Below are 18793 nucleotides of genomic sequence, written 5' to 3'. Positions count from 1 at the left end.
CCAGTAGCAATTCTCCACAGGCAGTGAATAACTTGTTTGAGTGCATAATTAATAATTTGTCAGAAAGTACTTAGATTGTAATATATTGCAAGTAGACCTCTTTCCAGATGGATTAAGATGAATAGGTCCTCCAGTAGAGTATGAAACCTTATTACTCAGCCACTGGAGAATTTGCTGAATCTAGATTTGTTTGAGTCTCTGCTTCTTTGCTCTCATCTTTCTCTTGCACTCTAGCTGCAAAGGAGGGGTAAGAAATCAAAAAAGAGAACAGAATACTTCTAATTCCAGTTCTGACCACTGTCCTTTACCTAAAGGGCATCCAAGCAGACAAAGCTAAATCAGATGTTCAATGGGTAATTAGTCACTGCACAAGAATGGCAGTGAAACGGTGATTTCGAAATCCCTTGTCAATAAAGAAAATGCAGTTGCATTTCTTAATAATGTTTGTGCCTCATATCTTTTTAGTGAAGGTAAATGTTATGCTGCTGAGAAGAAATGAACTATATTTTTGAGCTTGCCCAGTTTGAACTCATGTTCTCAGACTGCTGGAGAGGCTGAGGCAGAGCTGGATGCTTTTGCATTATGCAGAAGCACTGCAGATTCTTTTTAATCAATCTTCCTTGCACAGGCTTGCTGAACATTATTTTCTCCTTCTCTTTCTCTTTGTCCTTACCCTCAAATATATTTTTAGTTTAGAAAAAGCTTCAACTGAGTAGAAATCAGTATTGCATGTTCCTTAGTTGGAAAATGATCACGTTTAGACTTAAACTATGTAGTTTAAACCTGTTTTTAATGAAGGTCGACACCAAAAGATAACATCACATCAAAAGACACTTGCRCATTATGAAAATTACTTGTTTTTCCTCCAATCCAAGTCTAAGCTTTGCAGTCACTGCCCTTTTCTAATTTTCATTATTTCTTTTGCTCAACTCAGTTTGTGTTCAGATCACYTTGAAAAGAAAGCAAATTTTTAAAGTAACATTTATCAGTTGGCAAAATGTTTCATTCAGAAATTAAAATCTCATTGATCGATATGCTGTATGTTTCAATTCCATCTGGCTTTAATCAGGTAGGATATCTTAGTTACATAGTTAGATGGGTACCCAACTTAATTTCTATGCATTTCCAGGCATTCCTATGAACCAAGAAATAGCTAAATCCTGGAAAAAACACCACAAACACAAAAACTTAATTCCTTTAGGTTACACTCTATATAAGCCAGACTTGCTCAGAATGAGACTGCATTCCAGGAACAAATCCAGGCAGAGAAAGTAACCAGAAACTAGTCTAATAAAAGATCCATTAATGTTTTCTAATATACTTGGGAAATTAAAAATTAAATTATTCTCTCATTTATATAGAGAGAAATACAACCYTTTATTGTAGGGATACAGAGATAGGGAGGAAGTGAAATAAGTTCAGGTTATCCTTGTGATGCCTGGATTATGTTTGCTCAGCCTCTTCCACCACATCATGGAAGTTACCTTTACTTATACCAGCTGCTCCTGGGGCTCCAGGGAGGAGGAGACTCTTAGCTTTTATAGTCAGAAGTGTAAACATATTTGGAGATCATCTGTGGAACAAAGTTAATGAAGTCTTATATATTAATTCCTGCTTCAGACTAAATATTTTGGGTATGAAGCAGATCTTATCCATATCAGCCAGAATACTGAAGCTGCTAGAACCCAAGCAGACTGGGACTTTCAGCCCCCTAGGAGATTACAGTCATCATTAGCTTTCATCTGGAATTGGGATTAAAAATTGTCTTGTCAGTTATTATTCCTGCAGTTAACTATTCCAAATATCAATCTGGAGATGCCAAAAAAATTCATGTTGTAAGCTTTCATGAAGTATTTTGATGTTCCCAATGAAATTCTGAATTAAATGAACATTATCTGAATGAAGACACAAACATTCTTTTAATTGTCAGAAGTTGAACTGAAACAGATTAATCTACATTCCTCTTAGGGTCACAATGCCCCTTAYATATATTTGATTTAGGAGAATTGTGAAGAACTACGGTAGGTTCATAACTATCATTGACCCGTAGCTATATTTATCTCTCAACATCCTGTAGCTTTGTGAGAGGGTTGTGACTGTTTCTCTTATGGAAGTCCACTATGTAGGAGAGACTACAGAACTGAGCAGCAGGTAGAAGAGTCAATGTGATGATTCASAAGTTCAGTTTTTACTGACTGTGTTAAACATAAGCTAAGTAAAATGTCGTTGTTTAAGTTGAAAATAGAGACATGTAAATAACTGTTTTATTTTGATCATTTCCTGATCAAAACCTAAAAATCTGGGACAAAATCTTCTGCATTCTTTTTCTGAGAAGGCATTTCAGATGAAAACTCCTGGCCTGCATTCCTAGTTGCATTGTTTCACCTCAGTCATGAGCTCTGTCTGTGTTGAGGGATATTGCTAAGCTTACTTGTCTCAGAAGAGAATGAAAATTAATGCACTTATTCTTTCCTGAAGAAAAGTCTAGCAGGGAGAAATATTTCATATATGCAGCTCTAACAACTTGACTAAGATTGGTATAGAGCATTTGGTTTACTGCAATGGGTGTCATAATAATGAGCATGTAGCTTGGGAAAAGGACAAGTATGGCTCTACTTGACAGGGACAAAAAAGAACTATTCCATCACTGCTGATTAAAAAAAATACTCAGACCCATCTCCTTAATGTCTTTGAGCATATGAGTCATATATGCAAACAAACAGCTTATTTAGGTGTCTCAGAGTAAACTCAGTTTTTCAATGTAAATTGAAAAGGTAAGCATAAAAGTCTGAAAACAACTTCGAATTTCTAGGCCAAAAGCCACGAATTTATGTATGCATGTGTATGTGTACAGTCATAGGGAGTTGACTTATTCTTGTGATTTTGCTGTATAATTGTGAGAATTAGGCATGTATTCACCATAGTAGTTGTTATAACTATCTGTCTACAGGTATATATAACTACATAAATGAGTACTTATTGATGTGTGACTACATTAATAGTAGTGCTAAGTGACTACATTGATTATGTTTGATCTGTGTACAGACATGAAGATATGTAACATCAAGTATAGACATAGTGATATTTATAAAATTTGCCCATATTCTAACTTGCCAGAATTATCACTTTATTTTTTGAACTCCTTATTGGAATAGTAATTTTATGGCATCAAGCACATTGTATTAACTTATCCTTACTTCTACTCTGCSTACAAGAATATTTAACAAGACTTATTTTGTTCAATTACGTATAATAAAAACACATGTTTTATGTCTATAAAAGAAGATAAGTCAAATATAAGGTTTAGAAAATTTCAAAGATATCCAAATATTAGGAAAAAAATCAATGAATACCTAATCATTTATTTAATCGTGCAGAGAAGATGCTTTTTTTGTCGGACAATAGCAAAAATTACAGTGCTATAACAAATTTAGATGCAAATTATATATCAAACAAGTTCTTACTGCTTCCCCAGAAGCTAGATGTTCAGTTCATATATGCATATGTATATACCGCTCATAAATCTGTTTTTGCATCAGCACATCGAATCTGTTTTGTTAGTCAGAATGAAAATCCTGCCAAATCCTTCCCTAATCAGTCAATCTACTCAAAAAGCCAACCTCATGACTCAGATCTATGAAATTTCTCTTGTAACTCCAGATAAACAAAAATCAATTAAAATAGACAGGATAAATTGATCTTGAATTTTCCTATTAAAAAAAAATTCTAAATTCATAGTAAAAAAACACTCCTTAAAATAAAAATACCAAAGCCTGTATGTAAGTGCCAGTAGCAATCACGCCTTAAAAGAAAACCCACTGAAGTCAGCAAGCTTGGGGAGTGTTCTTTCCTTCAATTTTTCACAGAGCTGTGAACGGAAAAATCAGTGASCTCTGGTTTTATTTTGGGGGTAATTCTCCTGACTTTTATTTGACAGAATGACTCTGAGAATTGTATGTTATTGTGCATTGTGGGTAATACATGTGAAATGTAGATCCCACTTTGCCAGCTAAGCTTTATTCAGATGTTCTGTGGAAGCCATGGCAAGTTGTATGATCTGCAAAGAAGTGAAAGAAATAGCAGTTCAATGGCACATTTCATTTCTAGGATAAATTACAAGGTACCTATGCTTACTAAAATAATCAGTAGCTGAAAGCTACTGCTGAGATACGTCTCAGCGGCACAACCCAAGCAAGGAAAGGCACCTCATCAGTGTTACCAAAATATGAGATTCGGGAAAAAATACTAAGCCAGAATCTTTGGTTAAAAATAAAGACTGAAATTTAAAGTTTGTGATCAAGATCCCTTAAAAAAAGATGGCCACGGTCATAGGAGGAAGAGAATTTATGTTCTGGTAAATCTCATATTCTAGCAGCTGCAACAAATCTCTGGATTGTTACCCATATACTACATTGCTGTTAGATAACTCTATGGTAATTCCCTTGGAAATGAAAAAAAACACTATAAAATCTTCCAGCTGGTCCAAACTTCTTTACAGAAGATACATCTCACTTTAGGAATCCACTGAAGTAACTGACAATAAGCTGAACTGGCACCAGAACTGGGGCTAATAGGTTATGTTTAAAAACTGAGATGCTTGTTTGAGTTTTTAAATGACTTTTCAGTTCATGTCTACTTTTGACATACTAATATAGGAAAAACTCACCTTTGTGTAGATGATCAGCACAAACATCCATTCTTCCAAATCAAGCTGAAAAGGAAAATAAACTTATTAATTGGAAAGATTTGACTTTTATCAAGATTGAATAGTTTTTAGCCTGTAAGTCATATTCAGCTTGTGAAATCAGTCCTTTTGGTCTACAAGTCCTTCCCTGCCTTCCCCAGATGTACTATGGTGGGTTACAATTCATGTCACCTGCATGTTTGTTCAATTGACTGGACTTGCACATACACAGAAAGCCAATTTGATCAGAAACCTGTGTTCTCTGAGTGGGATTTTTCCATGCAAGTGACAAAATGGGTTCACGTCTACTGTATTGCTGAAGAGGTGACCTATTTTTGTGAGCATAAGGGTGTCTTCACAACAAATTATATTATCTGGATGGGCAGAAAGTTGATTTACATTTTACTCCTATATAATAATTTCCACACACACGAAGTAGTTAATTTCGCAGATACTGGCACCCGTGGTTCCCCTTGACTTCAGCTGGACCCCTGGATTCCTAGCAGCTCTACAAAACAGACATTAAAGGTCTATGGATATTATATAAATCCCCATGAATTCGATAGGATCAAAGTGGGAGCAACAATAGGCGCTTGGGAAGAGTGCATTGGGAAGAGTGTTGCCAGCAGGTCGATGAAGGTGATCCTGCTGCTCTCCTCAGCCCTGGGGAGGCCTCATCTCAAGTACTGTGTCCAGTTCTGGGCTCTCCAGGACAAGARAGACATGGAACTACTGGAGAGAGTCCAGCATAGGGCTACGGAGATGATCAGAGGGCTGGAGCACCTACCATATGAGGAACGGCTGCGAGAGCTGGGCCTCTTTAGCCTGGGGAAGAGAAGACTGAGGGGGGATCTTATCAATGTGCACAATACCTGAAGGRAGGGTGTCAAGGGGACGGGGACAAACTCTTTTCAGTTGTCCTGTGTGACAGGACAAGAGGCAACATGCAGAAATTGAAGCACAGGAAGTTCCGCCTGAACGTGAGGGGGAATTTCTTCCCTGTGAGAGTGACAGAGCACTGGAAGAGGTTGCCCAGAGAGGTTGTGGAGTCTCCTTCTCTAGAGATATTCAAGGCCTGTCTGTATGCAACTCGGTCTAACATGGTCTAGGTGACCCTGCTTGAGCAGGGAAGTTGGACCAGAGGTGTCCCAATCTTACTGATTCTATGATTCTATGAAACATGTTTCTCTGTGAAATCTGAACTTCAGTTCACTATCTTCTGCTTTTCTTTGGTGTTCTATGTATAATTGAGCAAACAGACTTTTGTTCATTCTGCAATATGAGTAGGAGTTGAAACTCATGTTTTGCCTACTAAAAAGCTRATCTTTTCCCTGTCCCTTTGCAGTAGTATCTTTCTAGTAAGGGAAATATGAGTAGAGTTGGCTTCTATGAAAGGATCTTTTATAAGGTAACAAAACACAAAATTTCTTCCATAGAATTAATTTAAGGCAGGATTGACCCTAAACCTTTCAACTTTTTCATCTAATTATTATACCTACTTGCAAATAATTTGGATGTCAGAAATGAAATATTAATTGGAAGACAATGAAATGGATTACTGATAGCTGGCTTGCTGTGTTTACCCAATTCCTAAGCACTAACGTTTAAGTTGATTCTTTTTCTTGACTTGCTCTAACTTTTTTTCAAAATCAGAACCACAATATCATAGATCATGCTTCTGCCTAGTTGTTTAGGTTTGGCTGCTTTGCTGGCTGTTGTAAAGAGTCAACAGAGTTTAAATCTGTGAAAGATTCATAGATTCATAAATTTTCTTAGCATTTAATATTTGTCTTCACCACTCCTTACCACAGAAATATATCTTTAAAGAATGTGTACAATTTTGATTTTCTTTTGTTCTCAACTTATAGCTGACTGTTAATGTTGCATCTCCAGTAAGGTAAAAGGAATCTAGCTCATGTGAACTATTGGACTTGAATACCATTTATTGATTGTATTTGACATAGCCCTTAAAAATGAATTTGATAAGGTGAAAAGAAGAGAACACATCCTTTTTATTTTTTTGCATACTCAATTGATGCAGCAGAGCAAAAAGAAGTAGCTACCTTTTTGTGAGAGATCAGAGGAGTATTATATACCTTGTAGACAGTTGTTCTAAAAGCACTGGAATTCTATGGCTGTCTTACAAGAGGTTGGCTATTCTGTATCCCCTGGCAATGCATTTGTTCCCTGCGTGATTGTAAAGTACTGTAGACCACGAGCTTGAGTTACAACTATCTCCAAGTGCAATTGCTGAAATGGAGCAGAAAACAGCTCTGCAACCTAGTTTCTCCCTTGCTCTTTGGGGAGAATGTCATACAGAGTTACATGTTTGCTGTAGCCTACAAATAGTGTGCTTTTGCCAGCACGGAAATAGATTTTGCTCTCTTACCTATACTGACTTACATAACCTGTCACGGTTAAGGACATTTCCTGTCAGTTCCTTGCACTGCTGTACAAGCTAGGCAACTCCTGCTCTTCTGCATTTTTTTCCTGAGTGAACGTAACATTATAAAGGTCCTTCTTCATGTGTTAATTACTACATAAGTTTAAAAGCTAATACACTATTGACTGTTTTACTTGCTAAAGAGACTATGGCTTGTTAATGGGTATAGTATGTATATTATGAGTGCTTGGCCTTTGGCTAAGAGGAGCAGCCTCTTATAAAAATGAATTGTTAACCAAAAAATGAAGAAACGTGATTATTAGAGTTGATGCATGCTTCCTCTGTTCTGTTATACATGCTGCATGTTTGTATGTATACACGCATACAAATGCATGGAACTACCCAGTAAACTAGTAATATTATCTTATCCATATTTCTGGGGAAAGAAAAGCTTAATTTTGCTACTAGATAGTTATTCATCAGCAAGGTGGGTTGAAGGTCTYCCTTCCAGCATGATAACAGTGGGTAATGCAGTTCTCTTCTACTTAAGACTGCAATTTTCTTCATTGTATCTCCTGCAGGATCCACTTCCACCATGCATTTCACCACCATTTCAAAGACTCTAAACATTTTGAGGACTTCCACAGCAAAAAGGCTCACCAGCAGATAACTGCTAGCACTCCTAATCACCTCATGTCCTCTTTAGCAGTGGAGAAAAGGGGATTACTAACAATGATATCTTTCACCAATTGATCATTTGTAAGCTTATTAGGTCTGTCCACTGCTTCTTTGAAACATGTAGAACCAGCTGCACAAAGAGGAGAGTTTCTAGGATGGTTTCTGCTCATACACATCCTAGACCAATACGTGCTGAGCTGAGTGCAGTCTGAGTGTGAATGTGATTTGAGAGAAGACGGTGAGATTTGGGCAGATTGGGACCCGGCTTTCTATTTCATGGAATTGATTTAATGTGACTGGCTTGGCCAATTTCAGCTGTGGTAGAAGAAAATGATGAGGGAGAAGTGAGAAAGTCAGTTACTTCTGATGCTGCGGCTTATTGGTGCAAAACCCGATGCTAAACGCAAGTTTTTATTTTCTTAGCAAGGATAAGATTTTACTCTATGACATCTCTTCCTACCTTGTGAAAATAACTATAAGAGATGAAACTTCTACATTATCAGAGATGTGAATTACCCAGAATTGCTGGGGAGTGGGAAGTGGCTTAGAGAGTGGCATCCCCTACAACTCATAGTTAAAGGTGGCCATGACTCTGTGAGTAGAGGCATTAAGAACTTCCTATTTCTTAGTATGGTTTCCCAAGCTTTCTTGTCCATTTTTGCTGTCTGGAAAAAAAGCTTAAAATACATTTTTCCCTCTTTATCTGCATTTTCCGCTTTTCTGTGAAGAAGAATCAGAGGGATTACTATTTCGCTTACAATTCTCTTTCCTTCCCTGCTGTCTAACAATGATTATTTTATATTCCGGCTTGTTTGGTTTCAACACCTGGCAGGATAGGAATACCATTATATAGCCTCTCACTTTAATAATGAGCGGGTATAGCTATGGCCATGCATTTCTTCAACTTCATAAGAGTTTTGTGAGATTTTTAAAAAGTCTTTTTCTGTTTATTTTATGTTCCTCTGAGGGTTATTCCCCACTATAATTCAAAAATGCTATTGTTAAAATAGCCACGACTGTTCCAGAAAATAAATAAATAAATACATATGAACAAAAGAACAACCCAAATTTGACCAAAACCAAAATGAATAACCTTACTGTTTGGCCAGTGGCTGTTAAGGCCTTTTTTTTTGGGAAATATTTGTATTTGCCATCTTGCCTTCAGCATTTTTTGTTGCAGATATTACAGAGCTTCAGCTGTAGTAAGAGAACTCTTACCTTTGTTTACTTCTTGCTCTGTGTTTTGGAATAGCATCTTGTATTTAATTTCTGGAGCTGGCACAAGCTGTTGTTTGGGTGACAGAGTGTCCAGCAGAAGGGAGGGATGGGCTGAAAGCAGCAGCCTGCCATTCCTGGGTGCCTGGGTCAGAAAAGATCTTGCACCTTGTTCTTCTTTTCAGATACATTGCAAAAAAAGTAGAAATTATTCAGAGCTGTAAAATAACCAAGGGCAAGAGATGCAACAGGAGTACATTTTCAGAGCCTAAATTATGGGTTTGTTTGTCCTACTGCAGTTTATATCCACACCATGGTAATTATTCTCTTTGAGTTTAAATCAAACAGCAGACATCTGTGGCCTGAAGACATTTGTCAAACTATCATCAACTTGAAACAATTGCCTTACCTGGAGCAATTGCTTCTCTGTGAGACTTTTGTCTATCCCTCAAACACATGCACAGTTTTTTTCAGGAATGTAAAGACATTCCTGAAAAATAAACAAAATACATACAAAATGACTTCTGATTGAGTGCCGGAAGAGCTGTCTCTTCCTCCAATTCTGTTATGAACACTGCAAGCAAGAGTTGAGAGGACTACGCTTCAGCTGTCAGAGGTTTGCAGGATTTTTCCCCACAGTTCAGCTCAGCAGCATGACAATGAATTTCCAGGCAGTTATCTACTGGGAAGGCAAATTTTCTCCACTCTTACACATAAGAACACATCCAACAGTGTGAGGCACAGCCAAACATAAGTGTCACAGCCATTTGTGCAGTGTAGAACACCTTCAGGAACATTCATAGTTGTTAAGGCTCAAAGGTTAGGGATAGAAATAAAATTACCTGGATAAGAAAGGAATAAAATCTGTTTGAACTGAGTGAATGAGTGTTTATAGCTGTTCCAGAAAAGTGTTGCGTTCCCTGTGATAATTAAAGAATATAAAACAGAGAGAAATAAGTGAAATCCTTTACAGTGAATCTGTATAAATCAGCATTTCAGATGATTTAATGGTAATCCTAATATGATGTCACCATTCCAGCAGGGAATTAAATAATGCTTCAAATGACAAAACATGCCCACAGAGCAAAATACTTGAGAGATGTCACGAATTTCCCTCTGGATTTTTTTTTTTTTTTTTTTTTTTTTTGGATGGTACTTATCCAAGAAGATATCTCAGTATGTTCTCCATGCTCTGGATCCAAAAATCCACCTTGACCTGTGAAAAGGAGAAGAAGGGGAATATACTTTGATGCAGTGCTTCTCAAAATATCTGACTTAAAAAATAACACATCATATTCAAAAGAAACAAACAAAAAAAGCTTACAATCAGACACACTGCTGGAAAGAAGAATAATAAAAGATGAAAAAGTAGTAAAATTTTGTGATTTTAAAAGTGAGAAATTGTTTTATCAAGACTTGTTGTAACTTCACAATTTTCAGATCTCAGAAAGGTGAACTATGCTAGAGCTGAGAAAGAGAAACTTAGTATAAAAAGCCAAGGGCGGTTTGGAAGTTAGACCCACTCTTAAAAAAAAAGCTGTTACGACTGGAAAAGTGAATGTCTACAAATGACATCGTGAGCTTTAGATTCATGCCATGACAAATTGCTTTTATTTTACAGGTCAAAGGCTCTCTATTACCTATTGCAAGAATTGTATGACCTACTATTACAATGTAAGGGGCAATTACGATGATGATCTGTTACAAGTGCATTGTTCTTCCTGATTACTATCTGTTGAATCGTTCAAGTAGTAGTAACTTAGGAGTTTTTGTTAAAGGTGTTAATATGACTGATATTATAATATTCTACTTCTATATCATTTGCAATCTGGATCTCCCACTGAAATATTCATGTCTTTATAATTACCTGCCAGCCAAACTCCTTACCCTTACTTTGTGCAATACAGATTATTCCTGTTTAGTAATCATTTTTGTTTGAAAGCAACAGGAAAGAAAACAGTTCATGAAGATGGCTGGGAATTGGAGGGAATACATAMATTTCTAAGTTACTGCAATTATAAATCTGAATGCAGAACCTGAAGGGTGAATAGTGATGGTGTCCTGAAAGACTTAAATACTGCCCATCACGACAGTACAGTCAGAAATAATACAAAAGTGAACTTAATCAACTGAACATTTACCAGTACTTGCATCTATTAAAAGACTCCTGCTCTTCTCCTCTTCCATCTAATCTTTGTTAGCAGGCTTGGAAGCTGATACATCAGATTATTCCATGACTGCCAGATCAGCTGATCATTGTGTATCTTCACTCAGGAGATAGCCTAGTTATAAAGCAAAAATATTCTGAAATTTTCTTGGATAGAGTTTGTGAACTTGTAGGTATGGGCCTGAGTAGAAAGATGAACAATTTACTCCTTTATGCAAGCAGCTGAAGTGGAAGAAAAATGAGACAAATATATAATAAGGTAATTTAGAAAACAATAGATTCCTATGTGCAAAATAAATCTCAATGCTGGATTTGTAAATGTTGTTGACTGGAAGAAGTGTTGGCTGCAGAAGTGACTATTGGCCATTATGAGGTCTTAACTGTTAGAAGTTCAGTTCTATGCATTTGCCTTTGAAGAACCTTTAGAGTATTCTATTTCAAGATCATGCATACTAGCATATTCTTTGCCAGGTTTAAAATCACATAGCTTTTAATTCAAAAAAAGGACATGGAGAACAGGAAGTTGAGAGTCCAGGGGAGGGCTATTAAGATGATGAAGGGACTGAAGCATCTCTCTAATGAGGAAAGGCTGAGAGCTGGGTCTGTTTAGCCTGAAGAAGAGAAGGCTGAGGGTGGACCTAATTAAGGTGTATAAGTATCTGAAGGGAGAATGTAGAAAGGATGRGGCCAGACTGTCTATTGTAAACTTCAAGGTGGCTTTTTAATGAAGCAGGCAGAACACTTGTACAAATGCTTTTTTGCAAGCAGTCTTTCTGCAAAAAAATTTTATCCAGGATGTATTTTTTGGGGGAGCAGGGGTGGTGAGGGGAGAGGAGTTTTTGAAGGGAAAGGGGATTTGTTTTATTGTTAAAAAAGAGTTTGGGGGAACAGGGGGCAGGAGAGGAGTATGCTATTTTAAGCATCCATGCCCAGTTTCAGATGTTTGAGAACATTCAGCACCCATCAATTCTTATTAACTTTGAATACTGTCAGAATGACTCCTTCAAGATCTAATAGATGCTGAGCTCTCCAGAAAATCTGGTCGCTGGAGCATTTTGCTTGTTTGTATTTGAGCAACAGAACTGCTTTTTAACATACATACTTTGAGTCTTAAGCTCTTAACATTCTATCTTTTCCAAAATATCACTTTGCTTGTGACTTTCCTGTAACCTCATTCACCACTCTTTGGTGCATATTTGACATCATTCACATTTCATTGTGACAAGCTCTCTAAATTGTAATACAGAATACTTTTTAAAAACATCCTTTTGTGTGGTGGTTATTAAGTTTAGGAATCATCATTAACTTACTGTAACTTAATTCATTTTAATGAATAGGTGATTTCTCTCATAAATGACAATGAAATATGTAGTCTCTTTCTGAGCATTAGTATTTCTCTGATGGCAATATATCTTTTGATGCATGCCACCTTTAGGTTCTTATTTATTGTCCTTGGATATTGTACTATACGACATTCTTGCTTTAAACCGCTTACTGCTTATTCAGCAGTCTTGGACTGGAACCTCTTTCCTCAGATCTTTGATTTTAAGATCTCCTATAGTTAAACTGTAGTTGGAAAATATACTTTCATAGTATATTCAAATACATACTTTCAAAGTTCATTCAATACTTTTTTTGGATGTTGTGCAGATGAGAGAAATATAAAACCAGAATAAACATAGTTGTTGCTCATACTACAAAGCATTTCCAAAGTTAGATCATGCATTATGATCTCACTCTTTCCTATATCATGATTTCCRTGTTGCAGAAAATGTATGGAATATTTCTCCAATTCTGTCTTAATCCAAGTAAGTGTGCCTTTAGCTCTACTTCTGAGCTCATACTAGTGTTTTGAGCAGTAGACGACTCAAATACTCTATCAGTCCTTTTTCTTGTCCAACAACGGTTCTATTAGATACTAAAATGCTCAACATTGAATATAAAACCAAGTCCACTTTCTGCATGCAGTTTACCCAATTTCTTTTGCATTTAGCCAAGATTTTGACATATTATATTGTTTGTGTTGTGGAACTGTAACTCAATTCCTTAATTATCATTAATACTAACATTAATTTGAGCTCAATATGTCATTAAGGTTGATTTCCCATTTGTGATCAACAACCGAATGATTAAATCATCCCTGTTTACAAGGGAAATTAAAAAAGGAATTCTGAGACATGTGAATTTATATCACTTCTAGATAGAAATGCAGCCAATGGCAATATAAAAAGCACAGCACTGACTCAAGGTTTCTAGCAATACAGGCAAAACTGAATGTAGGTGTGCTGTGTTTGAAGGATTACCAACCAGATGAATGAAAAGAGGGAGGCGAAAGGGTGGAGCTGGGATGGAGACATGGGGCCGTTCTGGCTAGCCGCTCCTACAAGAATAGGAAGGGTGGAGACAGCCAATGCTGCTTTTTAGGAGAAAGACAAGGAGAACTTTTTCACTGGCTGTCATGGCACTGGACACATTTTGTAACCCCACTGGCACTGTTAACCCTGCCTTTCCAGGAATCTTACATGGGCAAAGTAAGGAGCATGTCCTTGGGTGTCCTGTCATCTGTGAGAGTACTGTTACCCTGTGCAATTTCTAATTCTGTCAAAGAATAACTTAATGCACATCACAGGACCTCTCAATGCACAGACACTTGCACTCTCACTGACTGACCTCTGTTGCCATGAAGTGGGCTGGTGCACCAGGCAGAACAATAGTAAGAAGTTCTTCTCCATTAGCTATTAAAAGGCTTTCTTTTCACTTCCCAGCTCTACTACACCAAACCAATGTACATTTACACTATGAACATTTTTTTTTAAAAGCACAAACTGCTTAGCTAAAGTACCCTAATATAAYCACACTAACTTGTGTCAGCAGTGGGGCTATACCAGTGTACTTCTGGGTCCCTAGAACTGTTGCTAGAATTGCAACTAAATACAATGGAAACCAATCTTTGAAGTATATTACATCTATGGTTACTTTATCACTTTCTTTTTGGTCATGGACGATATATGATGCTAGCAAAAATAGAGTTTTTATTAAAAACATTGTTCCTCCTTTCAACAATGTGTGTTTTTAATGAGTTCTTCCCTTCTACAGCTGGATTTGTTATACAGGATAAACTTTGGACAGTTTGTGGCTGATTCAGTCGCATAAAGTTAGCTCTGAAAAATAACACAGCAAAACATTACTGATTCTTTCACATCCATCTCCACATCATACTAAAAACATAGACATACAAGCTGTCTGCAATAGTAACATTATTTCCTAAGATGGACTCCGTATTCAGCTTCTTCAGTCACACTGCAGGCTGTTGCTGAAAGGGATATCTCTTTTCCCTTGGCTCTCTTTTCCTGCTATACAGTTCCTTTGCATCACATCTTGTGTCCTGATGTCTCAACTTTTGTCAGCAGTTCACAGCTGGATAGGGTCGTGTATAACATTGGATTGGGTTTTCAGAATATCAGTTGGCAGATGCTCTGAATAGAATTGCTACAAACATGATTTTACAATACTTTGCCTTTCTAACTCTAGCTAGCTACTGCAAGGACCATCACACTACTCCCTTCATTTCTCCTCTTACTCTGCTGATTTCCTATACTAAGGGTGCTAAAGTAATCAGCCAGCACTAAATTAGAGGAAAACTAACTCAGTGTAGCTCCCTGAGTCTGGCTACTTTGGGGTCAGGTAAAAGCAGTGCTTGTTAAAAGTAGGGATCAAAAACCTTGGGATTGGACAGGGAAAGATGGGAGAGCAGTGAAACCATACTTTCCAAAGTCTTGGCAGAGACTGCTTAATGTAATTGTAAACTGCATCCTCATTTTCAGTGACTTTATTCAAAGTTCTTCTGCTGATCGACAAGAGCACCTGGTTGAGATGAAACCAAACATCTTATGTATATTATGATCATTTAAATACTTCTTTTTAGTTTAAACTGAGGAAACAATACATGTGATAAACAGCACAGTGCAAACAAATAAGTATTTATTTGGATTTACAATGCCATCAATTAAAAATGTGTTTCTCAATAAGCAAGTATTACTAGGAAAGGTTATAATCAAATATCTGTGGTTTAGATATGTACTTGTTTCAGCTACAAGCACATATTGAATGAGTGAATGCTATAATTCCTCATCTGTTCTGTGTTTGTTTGGTTTTTGCAAAATTCACTATCAAAGATGATTAGAACCAGTAGAAATCCAGAACTACCTCACCAGTGACCAGGGGAAACAATCTGGAAATCCTGGCTGTGAATGCCATATCTGTTGCCTTTCACACAGCAGTGTTGGTGCAACTCCACTAATGTCTTAGTTTAAAACCACATTTTAAGTAATGCAACTAAGACAAAGTGGCTCTGCAGAGGTACCTCACAAATAATGAGAACAATGCATGTGCCTATTCTACAAGCTCTTCTACTTCCCCACTAGGCAGTTGTTTCCATTCCTGTTTCCATAGCTGTCAGGGTCAGCTATGCCAGAATCCAGAGGATATGCAGTTCTGGAATAGGCCAGATGTTGGTTAAAAACCTTTTGCAAAACAAAAATGAATACAGATTACTTAGTGAAAGAGAAAAAGTTAAAAAAGAAAGCCACCAAAACTCTTATTACCACCTACACACAGTATATTTTTTTCTGTATGCTTTGATATCTTAATTATAATCCAGTTTTTGTTTTTTATCCCTGAGAATAGAGTTTGACAATGGTTAGGTGACCAAATGAGACATATATTACGTATATGAAGTCACAGGGGAGATACTGACCTTCCTTGCAAGTAGCTATAATGCATACTCTTCGGACCTGCTTTGTGCTTAGTGACCATAACTTATTCTGTTTGCTTTATTGATTTTGCTACCAGAAAGAAATAAATCCAGGTAAAATGATATTTCAAGAAAGACAAGGTATGTGGAAACCATATAAAGCCAACATTGAATGTCTCTGAGCAGATGATTCCTTCATAAAAGGAAAAGAGTATCAGGCTGTAACAAGCCGTGKATCCCCATAGGCCTTTCCTTCAATACAAGGAAAGGTTTTGGTGAACTTTGAAAAGCAAATGTTCTAATACTGGGGATTTGTCTTAATTGATCCACCTGTTTAAAGCTACAGGCTATCTTATATCCACAGTAATTTGAGGCAAAAATATGTGCTTCTGTTATTCTTGTCCCAAGAACAATTCAGATTATTGACTAATGCAGTGATTCCCAGTTAACTACGGTTTTTAGTTTTGGATGGTATTTCTGAGTGGAGATAAGGAGCTGCAAACTTGTTTCGTATCTTCTGGAAGAGTAGCAGCAATATTAGAAAAAGCTCTTTCTCAGAGACTGGATCTGTTGTTGGTCTTCTCCTCAGGACTGGTGAAAGTATTTACAAATCCTTGTCTTTTATTCACCCATAATTTTAGCAACATGAGCTCACAGAGATTCAAACCACTGTGTGTTTAATATTTATTCTCATACTGTTTGGTCAACTATAAAGTCATAGAATCATAGAGGTTGGCCTCATGTCTCATGCCTTCAAAAATCTTTCTGCCCTTCTAGCACTATCACCTGGAGTGGAATTGGCAACGTCTGATCCCACAGGTAATTAAATTAACTAGTAAGGCAAAAAATTTAGTAGTAAAGAAACACAAGCAAAAAGAGAGTACTTAATGCTGATTGGAAAATGAACCTTGACTCATCAACAAGGTCTATATATTCTGTAGGAAATTATTCTACAGTGCCAAACACAAATATTTGGACTTGTGAACAGGTAAGTCCAATCAGCTGTTCCTTTTGAAAGAGGAAGAAGCTAGAGTAGAAGCTAGTCAGATGCCACCTGCAAGTACCAATGTAAACATGTCCACTAGGAGGCCTTTCTCCCAAAACATTCTTTCTCACATTCAGTTCATTTGACCCCTTGTGCCATAGCTATCTGCAAGGCTGAGCTATCCCTGTACTGCCAGCACTACCTGCAGTGCAGAGAACAGCCGTCAGAAAAGAAGACAGATGATGTCTAGGTGCAACTTAATAACAGTACTTCTTGGTGGTTCAGTGGACCATGTGAGGGTGGCATCGTTGTACTTTCTTTGAGAACAGTGTGCTTGGGCAAAGCGTGTTGTTAGTCACTGATTTTCTTCTTGTCCTGACAAGAGAAGTTCCTAAGAGAAAGCATTTATTATAAAGTGTATATGAAAATGTAGCAAATTTATAAAGCAATAGACATAGTCTTCAATAGAATAATTAAAATAGAGGGTAAAATCCACACAGAAATCCATAGTACAAGTTCATCTGTAATAGAATAACTTGCTGATGCAAGTTATATAACAAAATTTTATTAGCATGCCCATTGCCTGATATGTATACTAAATATCCTTGCATTAAATTGTCCATGAATCTGCAGTCTGAATGCTGCTACTATCATCCGCTAAATTTTGGCCCATTAGTCAATATTTTTAAATTTTCAGATTGTTCAAAATTATAATATTAGTCCAGGATATCTGAGTGAAGAATACACTTAATATTTCAGAAACACAAAATGAAGGCTGCCCTCTCTTTCAGAATTTGTGTTGGTTAGAATGGGCAACACTTTATGTTTTCCCCAGTTAAAATTAATATAACTGACTATAATGAAAATAACTGCTTTTTTAACGGGAAATTCATCTTTGACAGTATCTGAATAAAAAACTTCCTCATAATGATCAACAAACTTAGAAGAATAAAGAACTGAATATGGACGTGCCYCATTTTCCTGCTGTCTCCAGCCCTTTTTCAAGTAAAGCACCTTATGGATAGGTTTCTGAAAGCATGTGTATCATATCAGAACTTTCTTAAAATAGGCTAATGAGGAAGAAGATCATAGAACAAGATCATACATACTTTTCCCTTAGCATTTGGAGTAAAGTTTGCTTGACAAGTCTGATGAGGACTTCTTTTGTCCTTGCAAAAGGACATCTAGTTTGTTGAATAGATAAATAAATAAATAGAGTAGACATAGAAGGCAGCCTCAGATCATGTATTGTCAAAGTCAAGGATATGGTAAAAAAATCAGTAATACATATTCAGAAGTAAATTGAATGGATCTTGAAACAGAGAATATGGTCATAACCTGTGATATGACCAGGATCTTACTATTTTTTTCAGAAATGTCTGTGAGTGGAATTCAACATAATACCTTAAATAGTTTCTGTTAAGTGTGATTCATTTCTTGAATCACTTTAGATCTCACTGAACTGGAAATATGATAATGTGGACAGGGATCAACAAAGTCTGAGATCAACAAAGGACACTTAAATCACTACAATAATTATAAGGTTATTGTCTGAAGTAAAGAATCCAAAGTTTTGTGAGTTTTTTCAATTATATTTGCTTTCTATTTCAGATATATTCTGATCTCCAGTTAATACCAAAAAAAAATGTTCTTTATAGGTGAAAAGGAAATTGTTTGCCTTGGAAAGAAAAGCATTTTTGTTGTGCTAATACTAGTCTTAAAAACAGTATATTTATTACTGATACAGTTAAGAGAGTCAAATCTTCAATGGCATTCATTGTATAGATAATACACCATTTAACAAATGTATTTAAATGATTTCAAATAATGTTTACTAGTTTATAATTGATTTAATTGATAGAAGAATCCTCAGGAAAAGTAGCATATAAACTTGTTTGTTGCTTTTTATCACTTCTAGTTTCTAAAAA

Source organism: Rhea americana, unplaced genomic scaffold (assembly GCF_003343005.1).
Source record: "Rhea americana isolate MKP2758 unplaced genomic scaffold, rheAme1 scaffold_418, whole genome shotgun sequence".
Classification (NCBI taxonomy): domain Eukaryota; kingdom Metazoa; phylum Chordata; class Aves; order Rheiformes; family Rheidae; genus Rhea; species Rhea americana.
The sequence above is the reverse complement of the archived record's forward strand: the minus strand, read 5'-3'. Positions refer to the sequence as shown.